At 46.3% G+C, this 16,769-nt stretch overlaps 10 non-coding genes across 10 annotated transcripts; all 10 read right to left on the bottom strand.

Annotated features, from left to right (window-relative positions):
• Positions 1-913: 913 nt before the first annotated feature.
• trnal-cag (transfer RNA leucine (anticodon CAG)) lies at positions 914-995 on the bottom strand. Its single transcript has one exon. It is a non-coding gene; the product is annotated as a tRNA-Leu (tRNA).
• A 1,649-nt stretch (positions 996-2,644) lies between these two features.
• trnav-cac (transfer RNA valine (anticodon CAC)) lies at positions 2,645-2,717 on the bottom strand. Its single transcript has one exon. It is a non-coding gene; the product is annotated as a tRNA-Val (tRNA).
• A 1,525-nt stretch (positions 2,718-4,242) lies between these two features.
• On the bottom strand, positions 4,243-4,324 carry trnal-cag (transfer RNA leucine (anticodon CAG)). The gene has a single exon. It is a non-coding gene; the product is annotated as a tRNA-Leu (tRNA).
• Positions 4,325-5,973: 1,649 nt separating this feature from the next.
• Positions 5,974-6,046, bottom strand: trnav-cac (transfer RNA valine (anticodon CAC)). Its single transcript has one exon. It is a non-coding gene; the product is annotated as a tRNA-Val (tRNA).
• A 1,525-nt stretch (positions 6,047-7,571) lies between these two features.
• On the bottom strand, positions 7,572-7,653 carry trnal-cag (transfer RNA leucine (anticodon CAG)). Its single transcript has one exon. It is a non-coding gene; the product is annotated as a tRNA-Leu (tRNA).
• A 1,649-nt stretch (positions 7,654-9,302) lies between these two features.
• Positions 9,303-9,375, bottom strand: trnav-cac (transfer RNA valine (anticodon CAC)). The gene has a single exon. It is a non-coding gene; the product is annotated as a tRNA-Val (tRNA).
• A 1,525-nt stretch (positions 9,376-10,900) lies between these two features.
• Positions 10,901-10,982, bottom strand: trnal-cag (transfer RNA leucine (anticodon CAG)). Its single transcript has one exon. It is a non-coding gene; the product is annotated as a tRNA-Leu (tRNA).
• Positions 10,983-12,631: 1,649 nt separating this feature from the next.
• Positions 12,632-12,704, bottom strand: trnav-cac (transfer RNA valine (anticodon CAC)). The gene has a single exon. It is a non-coding gene; the product is annotated as a tRNA-Val (tRNA).
• Positions 12,705-14,229: 1,525 nt separating this feature from the next.
• Positions 14,230-14,311, bottom strand: trnal-cag (transfer RNA leucine (anticodon CAG)). The gene has a single exon. It is a non-coding gene; the product is annotated as a tRNA-Leu (tRNA).
• A 1,649-nt stretch (positions 14,312-15,960) lies between these two features.
• Positions 15,961-16,033, bottom strand: trnav-cac (transfer RNA valine (anticodon CAC)). Its single transcript has one exon. It is a non-coding gene; the product is annotated as a tRNA-Val (tRNA).
• Between the last annotated feature and the right edge of the window lie 736 nt (positions 16,034-16,769).

The following is a 16,769-nucleotide window of genomic DNA, read 5'->3' on the forward strand; positions in this document are numbered from 1 at the left end:
TAGCGGAGCTTGCCGTCGCAGTCTGTGGCACAATCCTTTACTGTGTTCGATGCTCACGGGAAAGGTAGTATTGCGAAACACTGCAGAAAGGAACGACTTCCTTACTTTTGCTCCGACTGACCATACTCTGTGAAATTTTCCCAGATCCTCAGTTAAGGACTTTTGCAGCTGGAAGTTTCCTCAGAAACGCTGTTAACTCGTAAAGTATTGAGCGAATCGCAAAACAGAAAGCATTTAACACGGAACACAAACAAAGCTGGCATACCTAATGCATTTTCAGACACAGAGGTGCATGAATGCTAAATGTGAGACAGTCCGAGGGCATGATTTATAAAGTAATCTCACAACTAACAACAGGACAATTCCAAACTACTCTTTCACACATACTGCAGCCTTAGGGAACCACCACTTCCCAGACAATACTGAAAAGAGAGAAAGAAAGAACCTAATAAGAATGGGCCATAAAAAGTGAATTTCACCAATCACAGTCTCGATTAGATTACCTTTCCCTTCCGATGTCTCCAGGACGGAAACGAAGGAAATGGGAGAAATTCAACAACATATCACATCGAAATTCGTTGGAACGATTTTCCCATTGGCCGAAAAACCAAATAACGACGAGTCGAGTCACCCCAGGACTTTGTTTCACAACAGCGATGAAATACCGGTCTCCATTCGGTTCCAGTACAAGCTCAACTTGCCTGGAACAGCACAGCTGCTTGCGATTTTCTGCGCGGGAGGCGAACACGATCATGACAGACAGAGACACTTTGAAATATTCGGCACTATCCCACACCACAGTTAATTCCCCGGGAAGCAACGCCATTTTACTTTTGTTTTCAACATCAATACAGTGGGGACAGAAACAGCATTTTAACAAAAAAGCTGCAGCGTTGGAGTTGATCTGCAGAAATGGCAGTGGTGGGATTCGAACCCACGCCCCTTTCGAGATTGGAACCTGGATCCAGCGCCTTAGACCGCTCGGCCACACTACCAGCCGGCCGCGCGCACCATTTTCTTGCGTTTCCAACTGTGCTCTCCTGCATAACAACAGATGCCAAGTCACATGAAAATGGTTCCATGATCCCTCTCCGACTCGCACAGCTGCTGGGATGTGCCCGTCTACAATATCAATTTCGCAGCAGATAATGAGAGCCCATCAATCCAGACAAAAATCAATGGTAAGCTGAGTCTATCTTCTCAGACTCCTTTCAGCTCCAAATGTATCTGTGAGAATATATGTTCGGTTATGATTTGGTCAAATAACCACGGGCTGCTTGACATTACTGCAATTTCGATTCTTGCTTTGCTAAATGATTTCACCCATTGCTTGAAACAGGGCAAGTTTCACGTTTACGCGGAACATGAAGCACACCGGACTACAGGGAAAATGCACAAAGCCGTGTTCCACATCATACCGTGCAGCGTAATTTCAGTCACTGTGTCTGTTTTGCAGAAAAAGAGTCCCAAACAATGTACTCCACCCTAAAACCGGAGGTCGCATTCCTATTCGAGAACGACAGATCACATTGTGAGCATGCTCTGACCTCGGAGCCAGTTCGAGATGCCACTTTCCTTGCCTTTTACCCTAACCGTGCAATTTGCTGCAGAGATGTTCACTCCTGGACATCAGCCACATGGATAGCAACTGAGTTGGAAACCTGTGTGGGAATCGACGAGAAGCGACTCAATAAATTTTGCTCAATTCCATGGTGCTTATTAGAAATGCATTTTCTGTTCACCTCAGTCTAAAAGGCAGTTTCTCAACATAGTAACAAAGTCAAAAGGTAATTACCTCACCCCACCCCCACTCCGGAAGAGGTGCTAACTGCCCTTGATTGCTTTTTGTTCTCGATGTGAAGAGCTCTCACGCCTCTGAGTCACCTTCACGTGTCTGGTTGCTGAGTGAGTCACAAAGAAGGAGTTTCTCCAGAGCTGCAACTGCCTGACTTCCCCACTCGACTTCGCCGTTTACATTTTCCTGCTCCTCAGTGATTTCAAGAAAACCAAATGGATGCGATGTCATTCTGTAACCTCTCTGTCGATTCCTCCGTTTCAGTTCCAACGTGGCTTAGGTCTCGGGGCGCACCTTAATACTAGCGACACCATGAAAGCACAGGTCCAGAGGTTCCTCTGAGAGTGTAATTTCTTTCATTGCTGTTGCTGATTGAAAGAGCCACTCAAGTGCGAACTGCTCCAAAACATGATTCAGGACCTCTGGTGCCAATTCTCGTACGTTGAATAACGACAGACAGCTTCCAAACGAGGCCTTTCAGAGACGCCTTTGGGGTACATTTAACAGACAGACAAGTTCAGGAATCCGTGGTGCACTGTGACACCAGCGCATCAGCTTCTTCCCTGTCTTTGAACCGAGCCGCCTGCGCAAGGAATGCAAATGCGGTACTGCTTTTCATAGAAGAATCAGAAGGGGGTAACTACACTCTCAAACAGAATTGCATATGATCAGAACCAGTTTGGATAAAAACTTTACAATTCTTTGCACAGTCATTAAATGGAATTGCATTACATTTCACTACGCGAGCAGATTTGTTCAAGCAACTTCGAAGGCAGGTTTGCAGATGGGAAAGCAAGCAAGAAAGCACCGTTCTTGTCCATGTAAAAGGCTGCCGATGAAGAACAAAGCAGTTTCTGCCCAGTTTCGAACTGGGGACCTTTCGCGTGTGAGGCGAACGTGATGACCACTACACTACAGAAACAAGCCGCAGCCGCCCATCCGGCAGCTCAGGGGCATCCAGCACTGAAAGTTGAAGCCATTCTTCGTTTCACCTTTCTGTTTCCAATAGCTCGTTGTTGTCCAGCGTAATTGACATCTTCAAAACATAAAAAAGAGACACGTGAAATTGATGATAAAATATAGACAAGGATGTGGTCAATGTTTGGACCGTAGGGCGAGGTCGACTAGGCTGGGACGACTTTCCCTGCAGCGTAACGACTGCGACATGATCTAATGGAAGGGTTGGAAACTGAGTATTTACGTGTTTTACCCAAGTTGGGGTGAGTTGAAAACTCGAGAGCATAGGTTTAAGGTGAGTGGGCTGAAATTGACAAAGGACCTGAGGCACATTTCCCACACAGAAGGTTGTGCGTGTATGGAATGAGCTCCCAGAGGAAGCGGAGGAGGCTCTGAAAATTGCATGAGTTTCTGGATAGGATGGGTTGAGAGGGTTTGGGGCCAAATACTGGGGAACCGGACTTGTTTATATTTGGCTATGTGCTGAGCATGGACGAGATACACCGAAGTATCTGTTTCCACGCGGTGTCCCCCAAAAACGTTGTGTTGCTTACACCTGCTTTAAAGGATTACTTTTTAGCGGAGCTTGCCGTCGCAGTCTGTGGCACAATCCTTTACTGTGTTCGATGCTCACGGGAAAGGTAGTATTGCGAAACACTGCAGAAAGGAACGACTTCCTTACTTTTGCTCCGACTGACCATACTCTGTGAAATTTTCCCAGATCCTCAGTTAAGGACTTTTGCAGCTGGAAGTTTCCTCAGAAACGCTGTTAACTCGTAAAGTATTGAGCGAATCGCAAAACAGAAAGCATTTAACACGGAACACAAACAAAGCTGGCATACCTAATGCATTTTCAGACACAGAGGTGCATGAATGCTAAATGTGAGACAGTCCGAGGGCATGATTTATAAAGTAATCTCACAACTAACAACAGGACAATTCCAAACTACTCTTTCACACATACTGCAGCCTTAGGGAACCACCACTTCCCAGACAATACTGAAAAGAGAGAAAGAAAGAACCTAATAAGAATGGGCCATAAAAAGTGAATTTCACCAATCACAGTCTCGATTAGATTACCTTTCCCTTCCGATGTCTCCAGGACGGAAACGAAGGAAATGGGAGAAATTCAACAACATATCACATCGAAATTCGTTGGAACGATTTTCCCATTGGCCGAAAAACCAAATAACGACGAGTCGAGTCACCCCAGGACTTTGTTTCACAACAGCGATGAAATACCGGTCTCCATTCGGTTCCAGTACAAGCTCAACTTGCCTGGAACAGCACAGCTGCTTGCGATTTTCTGCGCGGGAGGCGAACACGATCATGACAGACAGAGACACTTTGAAATATTCGGCACTATCCCACACCACAGTTAATTCCCCGGGAAGCAACGCCATTTTACTTTTGTTTTCAACATCAATACAGTGGGGACAGAAACAGCATTTTAACAAAAAAGCTGCAGCGTTGGAGTTGATCTGCAGAAATGGCAGTGGTGGGATTCGAACCCACGCCCCTTTCGAGATTGGAACCTGGATCCAGCGCCTTAGACCGCTCGGCCACACTACCAGCCGGCCGCGCGCACCATTTTCTTGCGTTTCCAACTGTGCTCTCCTGCATAACAACAGATGCCAAGTCACATGAAAATGGTTCCATGATCCCTCTCCGACTCGCACAGCTGCTGGGATGTGCCCGTCTACAATATCAATTTCGCAGCAGATAATGAGAGCCCATCAATCCAGACAAAAATCAATGGTAAGCTGAGTCTATCTTCTCAGACTCCTTTCAGCTCCAAATGTATCTGTGAGAATATATGTTCGGTTATGATTTGGTCAAATAACCACGGGCTGCTTGACATTACTGCAATTTCGATTCTTGCTTTGCTAAATGATTTCACCCATTGCTTGAAACAGGGCAAGTTTCACGTTTACGCGGAACATGAAGCACACCGGACTACAGGGAAAATGCACAAAGCCGTGTTCCACATCATACCGTGCAGCGTAATTTCAGTCACTGTGTCTGTTTTGCAGAAAAAGAGTCCCAAACAATGTACTCCACCCTAAAACCGGAGGTCGCATTCCTATTCGAGAACGACAGATCACATTGTGAGCATGCTCTGACCTCGGAGCCAGTTCGAGATGCCACTTTCCTTGCCTTTTACCCTAACCGTGCAATTTGCTGCAGAGATGTTCACTCCTGGACATCAGCCACATGGATAGCAACTGAGTTGGAAACCTGTGTGGGAATCGACGAGAAGCGACTCAATAAATTTTGCTCAATTCCATGGTGCTTATTAGAAATGCATTTTCTGTTCACCTCAGTCTAAAAGGCAGTTTCTCAACATAGTAACAAAGTCAAAAGGTAATTACCTCACCCCACCCCCACTCCGGAAGAGGTGCTAACTGCCCTTGATTGCTTTTTGTTCTCGATGTGAAGAGCTCTCACGCCTCTGAGTCACCTTCACGTGTCTGGTTGCTGAGTGAGTCACAAAGAAGGAGTTTCTCCAGAGCTGCAACTGCCTGACTTCCCCACTCGACTTCGCCGTTTACATTTTCCTGCTCCTCAGTGATTTCAAGAAAACCAAATGGATGCGATGTCATTCTGTAACCTCTCTGTCGATTCCTCCGTTTCAGTTCCAACGTGGCTTAGGTCTCGGGGCGCACCTTAATACTAGCGACACCATGAAAGCACAGGTCCAGAGGTTCCTCTGAGAGTGTAATTTCTTTCATTGCTGTTGCTGATTGAAAGAGCCACTCAAGTGCGAACTGCTCCAAAACATGATTCAGGACCTCTGGTGCCAATTCTCGTACGTTGAATAACGACAGACAGCTTCCAAACGAGGCCTTTCAGAGACGCCTTTGGGGTACATTTAACAGACAGACAAGTTCAGGAATCCGTGGTGCACTGTGACACCAGCGCATCAGCTTCTTCCCTGTCTTTGAACCGAGCCGCCTGCGCAAGGAATGCAAATGCGGTACTGCTTTTCATAGAAGAATCAGAAGGGGGTAACTACACTCTCAAACAGAATTGCATATGATCAGAACCAGTTTGGATAAAAACTTTACAATTCTTTGCACAGTCATTAAATGGAATTGCATTACATTTCACTACGCGAGCAGATTTGTTCAAGCAACTTCGAAGGCAGGTTTGCAGATGGGAAAGCAAGCAAGAAAGCACCGTTCTTGTCCATGTAAAAGGCTGCCGATGAAGAACAAAGCAGTTTCTGCCCAGTTTCGAACTGGGGACCTTTCGCGTGTGAGGCGAACGTGATGACCACTACACTACAGAAACAAGCCGCAGCCGCCCATCCGGCAGCTCAGGGGCATCCAGCACTGAAAGTTGAAGCCATTCTTCGTTTCACCTTTCTGTTTCCAATAGCTCGTTGTTGTCCAGCGTAATTGACATCTTCAAAACATAAAAAAAAGACACGTGAAATTGATGATAAAATATAGACAAGGATGTGGTCAATGTTTGGACCGTAGGGCGAGGTCGACTAGGCTGGGACGACTTTCCCTGCAGCGTAACGACTGCGACATGATCTAATGGAAGGGTTGGAAACTGAGTATTTACGTGTTTTACCCAAGTTGGGGTGAGTTGAAAACTCGAGAGCATAGGTTTAAGGTGAGTGGGCTGAAATTGACAAAGGACCTGAGGCACATTTCCCACACAGAAGGTTGTGCGTGTATGGAATGAGCTCCCAGAGGAAGCGGAGGAGGCTCTGAAAATTGCATGAGTTTCTGGATAGGATGGGTTGAGAGGGTTTGGGGCCAAATACTGGGGAACCGGACTTGTTTATATTTGGCTATGTGCTGAGCATGGAGGAGATACACCGAAGTATCTGTTTCCACGCGGTGTCCCCCAAAAACGTTGTGTTGCTTACACCTGCTTTAAAGGATTACTTTTTAGCGGAGCTTGCCGTCGCAGTCTGTGGCACAATCCTTTACTGTGTTCGATGCTCACGGGAAAGGTAGTATTGCGAAACACTGCAGAAAGGAACGACTTCCTTACTTTTGCTCCGACTGACCATACTCTGTGAAATTTTCCCAGATCCTCAGTTAAGGACTTTTGCAGCTGGAAGTTTCCTCAGAAACGCTGTTAACTCGTAAAGTATTGAGCGAATCGCAAAACAGAAAGCATTTAACACGGAACACAAACAAAGCTGGCATACCTAATGCATTTTCAGACACAGAGGTGCATGAATGCTAAATGTGAGACAGTCCGAGGGCATGATTTATAAAGTAATCTCACAACTAACAACAGGACAATTCCAAACTACTCTTTCACACATACTGCAGCCTTAGGGAACCACCACTTCCCAGACAATACTGAAAAGAGAGAAAGAAAGAACCTAATAAGAATGGGCCATAAAAAGTGAATTTCACCAATCACAGTCTCGATTAGATTACCTTTCCCTTCCGATGTCTCCAGGACGGAAACGAAGGAAATGGGAGAAATTCAACAACATATCACATCGAAATTCGTTGGAACGATTTTCCCATTGGCCGAAAAACCAAATAACGACGAGTCGAGTCACCCCAGGACTTTGTTTCACAACAGCGATGAAATACCGGTCTCCATTCGGTTCCAGTACAAGCTCAACTTGCCTGGAACAGCACAGCTGCTTGCGATTTTCTGCGCGGGAGGCGAACACGATCATGACAGACAGAGACACTTTGAAATATTCGGCACTATCCCACACCACAGTTAATTCCCCGGGAAGCAACGCCATTTTACTTTTGTTTTCAACATCAATACAGTGGGGACAGAAACAGCATTTTAACAAAAAAGCTGCAGCGTTGGAGTTGATCTGCAGAAATGGCAGTGGTGGGATTCGAACCCACGCCCCTTTCGAGATTGGAACCTGGATCCAGCGCCTTAGACCGCTCGGCCACACTACCAGCCGGCCGCGCGCACCATTTTCTTGCGTTTCCAACTGTGCTCTCCTGCATAACAACAGATGCCAAGTCACATGAAAATGGTTCCATGATCCCTCTCCGACTCGCACAGCTGCTGGGATGTGCCCGTCTACAATATCAATTTCGCAGCAGATAATGAGAGCCCATCAATCCAGACAAAAATCAATGGTAAGCTGAGTCTATCTTCTCAGACTCCTTTCAGCTCCAAATGTATCTGTGAGAATATATGTTCGGTTATGATTTGGTCAAATAACCACGGGCTGCTTGACATTACTGCAATTTCGATTCTTGCTTTGCTAAATGATTTCACCCATTGCTTGAAACAGGGCAAGTTTCACGTTTACGCGGAACATGAAGCACACCGGACTACAGGGAAAATGCACAAAGCCGTGTTCCACATCATACCGTGCAGCGTAATTTCAGTCACTGTGTCTGTTTTGCAGAAAAAGAGTCCCAAACAATGTACTCCACCCTAAAACCGGAGGTCGCATTCCTATTCGAGAACGACAGATCACATTGTGAGCATGCTCTGACCTCGGAGCCAGTTCGAGATGCCACTTTCCTTGCCTTTTACCCTAACCGTGCAATTTGCTGCAGAGATGTTCACTCCTGGACATCAGCCACATGGATAGCAACTGAGTTGGAAACCTGTGTGGGAATCGACGAGAAGCGACTCAATAAATTTTGCTCAATTCCATGGTGCTTATTAGAAATGCATTTTCTGTTCACCTCAGTCTAAAAGGCAGTTTCTCAACATAGTAACAAAGTCAAAAGGTAATTACCTCACCCCACCCCCACTCCGGAAGAGGTGCTAACTGCCCTTGATTGCTTTTTGTTCTCGATGTGAAGAGCTCTCACGCCTCTGAGTCACCTTCACGTGTCTGGTTGCTGAGTGAGTCACAAAGAAGGAGTTTCTCCAGAGCTGCAACTGCCTGACTTCCCCACTCGACTTCGCCGTTTACATTTTCCTGCTCCTCAGTGATTTCAAGAAAACCAAATGGATGCGATGTCATTCTGTAACCTCTCTGTCGATTCCTCCGTTTCAGTTCCAACGTGGCTTAGGTCTCGGGGCGCACCTTAATACTAGCGACACCATGAAAGCACAGGTCCAGAGGTTCCTCTGAGAGTGTAATTTCTTTCATTGCTGTTGCTGATTGAAAGAGCCACTCAAGTGCGAACTGCTCCAAAACATGATTCAGGACCTCTGGTGCCAATTCTCGTACGTTGAATAACGACAGACAGCTTCCAAACGAGGCCTTTCAGAGACGCCTTTGGGGTACATTTAACAGACAGACAAGTTCAGGAATCCGTGGTGCACTGTGACACCAGCGCATCAGCTTCTTCCCTGTCTTTGAACCGAGCCGCCTGCGCAAGGAATGCAAATGCGGTACTGCTTTTCATAGAAGAATCAGAAGGGGGTAACTACACTCTCAAACAGAATTGCATATGATCAGAACCAGTTTGGATAAAAACTTTACAATTCTTTGCACAGTCATTAAATGGAATTGCATTACATTTCACTACGCGAGCAGATTTGTTCAAGCAACTTCGAAGGCAGGTTTGCAGATGGGAAAGCAAGCAAGAAAGCACCGTTCTTGTCCATGTAAAAGGCTGCCGATGAAGAACAAAGCAGTTTCTGCCCAGTTTCGAACTGGGGACCTTTCGCGTGTGAGGCGAACGTGATGACCACTACACTACAGAAACAAGCCGCAGCCGCCCATCCGGCAGCTCAGGGGCATCCAGCACTGAAAGTTGAAGCCATTCTTCGTTTCACCTTTCTGTTTCCAATAGCTCGTTGTTGTCCAGCGTAATTGACATCTTCAAAACATAAAAAAAAGACACGTGAAATTGATGATAAAATATAGACAAGGATGTGGTCAATGTTTGGACCGTAGGGCGAGGTCGACTAGGCTGGGACGACTTTCCCTGCAGCGTAACGACTGCGACATGATCTAATGGAAGGGTTGGAAACTGAGTATTTACGTGTTTTACCCAAGTTGGGGTGAGTTGAAAACTCGAGAGCATAGGTTTAAGGTGAGTGGGCTGAAATTGACAAAGGACCTGAGGCACATTTCCCACACAGAAGGTTGTGCGTGTATGGAATGAGCTCCCAGAGGAAGCGGAGGAGGCTCTGAAAATTGCATGAGTTTCTGGATAGGATGGGTTGAGAGGGTTTGGGGCCAAATACTGGGGAACCGGACTTGTTTATATTTGGCTATGTGCTGAGCATGGAGGAGATACACCGAAGTATCTGTTTCCACGCGGTGTCCCCCAAAAACGTTGTGTTGCTTACACCTGCTTTAAAGGATTACTTTTTAGCGGAGCTTGCCGTCGCAGTCTGTGGCACAATCCTTTACTGTGTTCGATGCTCACGGGAAAGGTAGTATTGCGAAACACTGCAGAAAGGAACGACTTCCTTACTTTTGCTCCGACTGACCATACTCTGTGAAATTTTCCCAGATCCTCAGTTAAGGACTTTTGCAGCTGGAAGTTTCCTCAGAAACGCTGTTAACTCGTAAAGTATTGAGCGAATCGCAAAACAGAAAGCATTTAACACGGAACACAAACAAAGCTGGCATACCTAATGCATTTTCAGACACAGAGGTGCATGAATGCTAAATGTGAGACAGTCCGAGGGCATGATTTATAAAGTAATCTCACAACTAACAACAGGACAATTCCAAACTACTCTTTCACACATACTGCAGCCTTAGGGAACCACCACTTCCCAGACAATACTGAAAAGAGAGAAAGAAAGAACCTAATAAGAATGGGCCATAAAAAGTGAATTTCACCAATCACAGTCTCGATTAGATTACCTTTCCCTTCCGATGTCTCCAGGACGGAAACGAAGGAAATGGGAGAAATTCAACAACATATCACATCGAAATTCGTTGGAACGATTTTCCCATTGGCCGAAAAACCAAATAACGACGAGTCGAGTCACCCCAGGACTTTGTTTCACAACAGCGATGAAATACCGGTCTCCATTCGGTTCCAGTACAAGCTCAACTTGCCTGGAACAGCACAGCTGCTTGCGATTTTCTGCGCGGGAGGCGAACACGATCATGACAGACAGAGACACTTTGAAATATTCGGCACTATCCCACACCACAGTTAATTCCCCGGGAAGCAAAGCCATTTTACTTTTGTTTTCAACATCAATACAGTGGGGACAGAAACAGCATTTTAACAAAAAAGCTGCAGCGTTGGAGTTGATCTGCAGAAATGGCAGTGGTGGGATTCGAACCCACGCCCCTTTCGAGACTGGAACCTGGATCCAGCGCCTTAGACCGCTCGGCCACACTACCAGCCGGCCGCGCGCACCATTTTCTTGCGTTTCCAACTGTGCTCTCCTGCATAACAACAGATGCCAAGTCACATGAAAATGGTTCCATGATCCCTCTCCGACTCGCACAGCTGCTGGGATGTGCCCGTCTACAATATCAATTTCGCAGCAGATAATGAGAGCCCATCAATCCAGACAAAAATCAATGGTAAGCTGAGTCTATCTTCTCAGACTCCTTTCAGCTCCAAATGTATCTGTGAGAATATATGTTCGGTTATGATTTGGTCAAATAACCACGAGCTGCTTGACATTACTGCAATTTCGATTCTTGCTTTGCTAAATGATTTCACCCATTGCTTGAAACAGGGCAAGTTTCACGTTTACGCGGAACATGAAGCACACCGGACTACAGGGAAAATGCACAAAGCCGTGTTCCACATCATACCGTGCAGCGTAATTTCAGTCACTGTGTCTGTTTTGCAGAAAAAGAGTCCCAAACAATGTACTCCACCCTAAAACCGGAGGTCGCATTCCTATTCGAGAACGACAGATCACATTGTGAGCATGCTCTGACCTCGGAGCCAGTTCGAGATGCCACTTTCCTTGCCTTTTACCCTAACCGTGCAATTTGCTGCAGAGATGTTCACTCCTGGACATCAGCCACATGGATAGCAACTGAGTTGGAAACCTGTGTGGGAATCGACGAGAAGCGACTCAATAAATTTTGCTCAATTCCATGGTGCTTATTAGAAATGCATTTTCTGTTCACCTCAGTCTAAAAGGCAGTTTCTCAACATAGTAACAAAGTCAAAAGGTAATTACCTCACCCCACCCCCACTCCGGAAGAGGTGCTAACTGCCCTTGATTGCTTTTTGTTCTCGATGTGAAGAGCTCTCACGCCTCTGAGTCACCTTCACGTGTCTGGTTGCTGAGTGAGTCACAAAGAAGGAGTTTCTCCAGAGCTGCAACTGCCTGACTTCCCCACTCGACTTCGCCGTTTACATTTTCCTGCTCCTCAGTGATTTCAAGAAAACCAAATGGATGCGATGTCATTCTGTAACCTCTCTGTCGATTCCTCCGTTTCAGTTCCAACGTGGCTTAGGTCTCGGGGCGCACCTTAATACTAGCGACACCATGAAAGCACAGGTCCAGAGGTTCCTCTGAGAGTGTAATTTCTTTCATTGCTGTTGCTGATTGAAAGAGCCACTCAAGTGCGAACTGCTCCAAAACATGATTCAGGACCTCTGGTGCCAATTCTCGTACGTTGAATAACGACAGACAGCTTCCAAACGAGGCCTTTCAGAGACGCCTTTGGGGTACATTTAACAGACAGACAAGTTCAGGAATCCGTGGTGCACTGTGACACCAGCGCATCAGCTTCTTCCCTGTCTTTGAACCGAGCCGCCTGCGCAAGGAATGCAAATGCGGTACTGCTTTTCATAGAAGAATCAGAAGGGGGTAACTACACTCTCAAACAGAATTGCATATGATCAGAACCAGTTTGGATAAAAACTTTACAATTCTTTGCACAGTCATTAAATGGAATTGCATTACATTTCACTACGCGAGCAGATTTGTTCAAGCAACTTCGAAGGCAGGTTTGCAGATGGGAAAGCAAGCAAGAAAGCACCGTTCTTGTCCATGTAAAAGGCTGCCGATGAAGAACAAAGCAGTTTCTGCCCAGTTTCGAACTGGGGACCTTTCGCGTGTGAGGCGAACGTGATGACCACTACACTACAGAAACAAGCCGCAGCCGCCCATCCGGCAGCTCAGGGGCATCCAGCACTGAAAGTTGAAGCCATTCTTCGTTTCACCTTTCTGTTTCCAATAGCTCGTTGTTGTCCAGCGTAATTGACATCTTCAAAACATAAAAAAAAGACACGTGAAATTGATGATAAAATATAGACAAGGATGTGGTCAATGTTTGGACCGTAGGGCGAGGTCGACTAGGCTGGGACGACTTTCCCTGCAGCGTAACGACTGCGACATGATCTAATGGAAGGGTTGGAAACTGAGTATTTACGTGTTTTACCCAAGTTGGGGTGAGTTGAAAACTCGAGAGCATAGGTTTAAGGTGAGTGGGCTGAAATTGACAAAGGACCTGAGGCACATTTCCCACACAGAAGGTTGTGCGTGTATGGAATGAGCTCCCAGAGGAAGCGGAGGAGGCTCTGAAAATTGCATGAGTTTCTGGATAGGATGGGTTGAGAGGGTTTGGGGCCAAATACTGGGGAACCGGACTTGTTTATATTTGGCTATGTGCTGAGCATGGAGGAGATACACCGAAGTATCTGTTTCCACGCGGTGTCCCCCAAAAACGTTGTGTTGCTTACACCTGCTTTAAAGGATTACTTTTTAGCGGAGCTTGCCGTCGCAGTCTGTGGCACAATCCTTTACTGTGTTCGATGCTCACGGGAAAGGTAGTATTGCGAAACACTGCAGAAAGGAACGACTTCCTTACTTTTGCTCCGACTGACCATACTCTGTGAAATTTTCCCAGATCCTCAGTTAAGGACTTTTGCAGCTGGAAGTTTCCTCAGAAACGCTGTTAACTCGTAAAGTATTGAGCGAATCGCAAAACAGAAAGCATTTAACACGGAACACAAACAAAGCTGGCATACCTAATGCATTTTCAGACACAGAGGTGCATGAATGCTAAATGTGAGACAGTCCGAGGGCATGATTTATAAAGTAATCTCACAACTAACAACAGGACAATTCCAAACTACTCTTTCACACATACTGCAGCCTTAGGGAACCACCACTTCCCAGACAATACTGAAAAGAGAGAAAGAAAGAACCTAATAAGAATGGGCCATAAAAAGTGAATTTCACCAATCACAGTCTCGATTAGATTACCTTTCCCTTCCGATGTCTCCAGGACGGAAACGAAGGAAATGGGAGAAATTCAACAACATATCACATCGAAATTCGTTGGAACGATTTTCCCATTGGCCGAAAAACCAAATAACGACGAGTCGAGTCACCCCAGGACTTTGTTTCACAACAGCGATGAAATACCGGTCTCCATTCGGTTCCAGTACAAGCTCAACTTGCCTGGAACAGCACAGCTGCTTGCGATTTTCTGCGCGGGAGGCGAACACGATCATGACAGACAGAGACACTTTGAAATATTCGGCACTATCCCACACCACAGTTAATTCCCCGGGAAGCAAAGCCATTTTACTTTTGTTTTCAACATCAATACAGTGGGGACAGAAACAGCATTTTAACAAAAAAGCTGCAGCGTTGGAGTTGATCTGCAGAAATGGCAGTGGTGGGATTCGAACCCACGCCCCTTTCGAGACTGGAACCTGGATCCAGCGCCTTAGACCGCTCGGCCACACTACCAGCCGGCCGCGCGCACCATTTTCTTGCGTTTCCAACTGTGCTCTCCTGCATAACAACAGATGCCAAGTCACATGAAAATGGTTCCATGATCCCTCTCCGACTCGCACAGCTGCTGGGATGTGCCCGTCTACAATATCAATTTCGCAGCAGATAATGAGAGCCCATCAATCCAGACAAAAATCAATGGTAAGCTGAGTCTATCTTCTCAGACTCCTTTCAGCTCCAAATGTATCTGTGAGAATATATGTTCGGTTATGATTTGGTCAAATAACCACGAGCTGCTTGACATTACTGCAATTTCGATTCTTGCTTTGCTAAATGATTTCACCCATTGCTTGAAACAGGGCAAGTTTCACGTTTACGCGGAACATGAAGCACACCGGACTACAGGGAAAATGCACAAAGCCGTGTTCCACATCATACCGTGCAGCGTAATTTCAGTCACTGTGTCTGTTTTGCAGAAAAAGAGTCCCAAACAATGTACTCCACCCTAAAACCGGAGGTCGCATTCCTATTCGAGAACGACAGATCACATTGTGAGCATGCTCTGACCTCGGAGCCAGTTCGAGATGCCACTTTCCTTGCCTTTTACCCTAACCGTGCAATTTGCTGCAGAGATGTTCACTCCTGGACATCAGCCACACGGATAGCAACTGAGTTGGAAACCTGTGTGGGAATCGACGAGAAGCGACTCAATAAATTTTGCTCAATTCCATGGTGCTTATTAGAAATGCATTTTCTGTTCACCTCAATCTAAAAGGCAGTTTCTCAACATAGTAACAAAGTCAAAAGGTAATTACCTCACCCCACCCCCACTCCGGAAGAGGTGCTAACTGCCCTTGATTGCTTTTTGTTCTCGATGTGAAGAGCTCTCACGCCTCTGAGTCACCTTCACGTGTCTGGTTGCTGAGTGAGTCACAAAGAAGGAGTTTCTCCAGAGCTGCAACTGCCTGACTTCCCCACTCGACTTCGCCGTTTACATTTTCCTGCTCCTCAGTGATTTCAAGAAAACCAAATGGATGCGATGTCATTCTGAAACCTCTCTGTCGATTCCTCCGTTTCAGTTCCAACGTGGCTTAGGTCTCGGGGCGCACCTTAATACTAGCGACACCATGAAAGCACAGGTCCAGAGGTTCCTCTGAGAGTGTAATTTCTTTCATTGCTGTTGCTGATTGAAAGAGCCACTCAAGTGCGAACTGCTCCAAAACATGATTCAGGACCTCTGGTGCCAATTCTCGTACGTTGAATAACGACAGACAGCTTCCAAACGAGGCCTTTCAGAGACGCCTTTGGGGTACATTTAACAGACAGACAAGTTCAGGAATCCGTGGTGCACTGTGACACCAGCGCATCAGCTTCTTCCCTGTCTTTGAACCGAGCCGCCTGCGCAAGGAATGCAAATGCGGTACTGCTTTTCGTAGAAGAATCAGAAGGGGGTAACTACACTCTCAAACAGAATTGCATATGATCAGAACCAGTTTGGATAAAAACTTTACAATTCTTTGCACAGTCATTAAATGGAATTGCATTACATTTCACTACGCGAGCAGATTTGTTCAAGCAACTTCGAAGGCAGGTTTGCAGATGGGAAAGCAAGCAAGAAAGCACCGTTCTTGTCCATGTAAAAGGCTGCCGATGAAGAACAAAGCAGTTTCTGCCCAGTTTCGAACTGGGGACCTTTCGCGTGTGAGGCGAACGTGATGACCACTACACTACAGAAACAAGCCGCAGCCGCCCATCCGGCAGCTCAGGGGCATCCAGCACTGAAAGTTGAAGCCATTCTTCGTTTCACCTTTCTGTTTCCAATAGCTCGTTGTTGTCCAGCGTAATTGACATCTTCAAAACATAAAAAAGAGACACGTGAAATTGATGATAAAATATAGACAAGGATGTGGTCAATGTTTGGACCGTAGGGCGAGGTCGACTAGGCTGGGACGACTTTCCCTGCAGCGTAACGACTGCGACATGATCTAATGGAAGGGTTGGAAACTGAGTATTTACGTGTTTTACCCAAGTTGGGGTGAGTTGAAAACTCGAGAGCATAGGTTTAAGGTGAGTGGGCTGAAATTGACAAAGGACCTGAGGCACATTTCCCACACAGAAGGTTGTGCGTGTATGGAATGAGCTCCCAGAGGAAGCGGAGGAGGCTCTGAAAATTGCATGAGTTTCTGGATAGGATGGGTTGAGAGGGTTTGGGGCCAAATACTGGGGAACCGGACTTGTTTATATTTGGCTATGTGCTGAGCATGGAGGAGATACACCGAAGTATCTGTTTCCACGCGGTGTCCCCCAAAAACGTTGTGTTGCTTACACCTGCTTTAAAGGATTACTTTTTAGCGGAGCTTGCCGTCGCAGTCTGTGGCACAATCCTTTACTGTGTTCGATGCTCACGGGAAAGGTAGTATTGCGAAACACTGCAGAAAGGAACGACTTCCTTACTTTTGCTCCGACTGACCAT

This window comes from Chiloscyllium punctatum, chromosome 28, assembly GCF_047496795.1.
Source record: "Chiloscyllium punctatum isolate Juve2018m chromosome 28, sChiPun1.3, whole genome shotgun sequence".
Classification (NCBI taxonomy): Eukaryota; Metazoa; Chordata; class Chondrichthyes; order Orectolobiformes; family Hemiscylliidae; genus Chiloscyllium; species Chiloscyllium punctatum.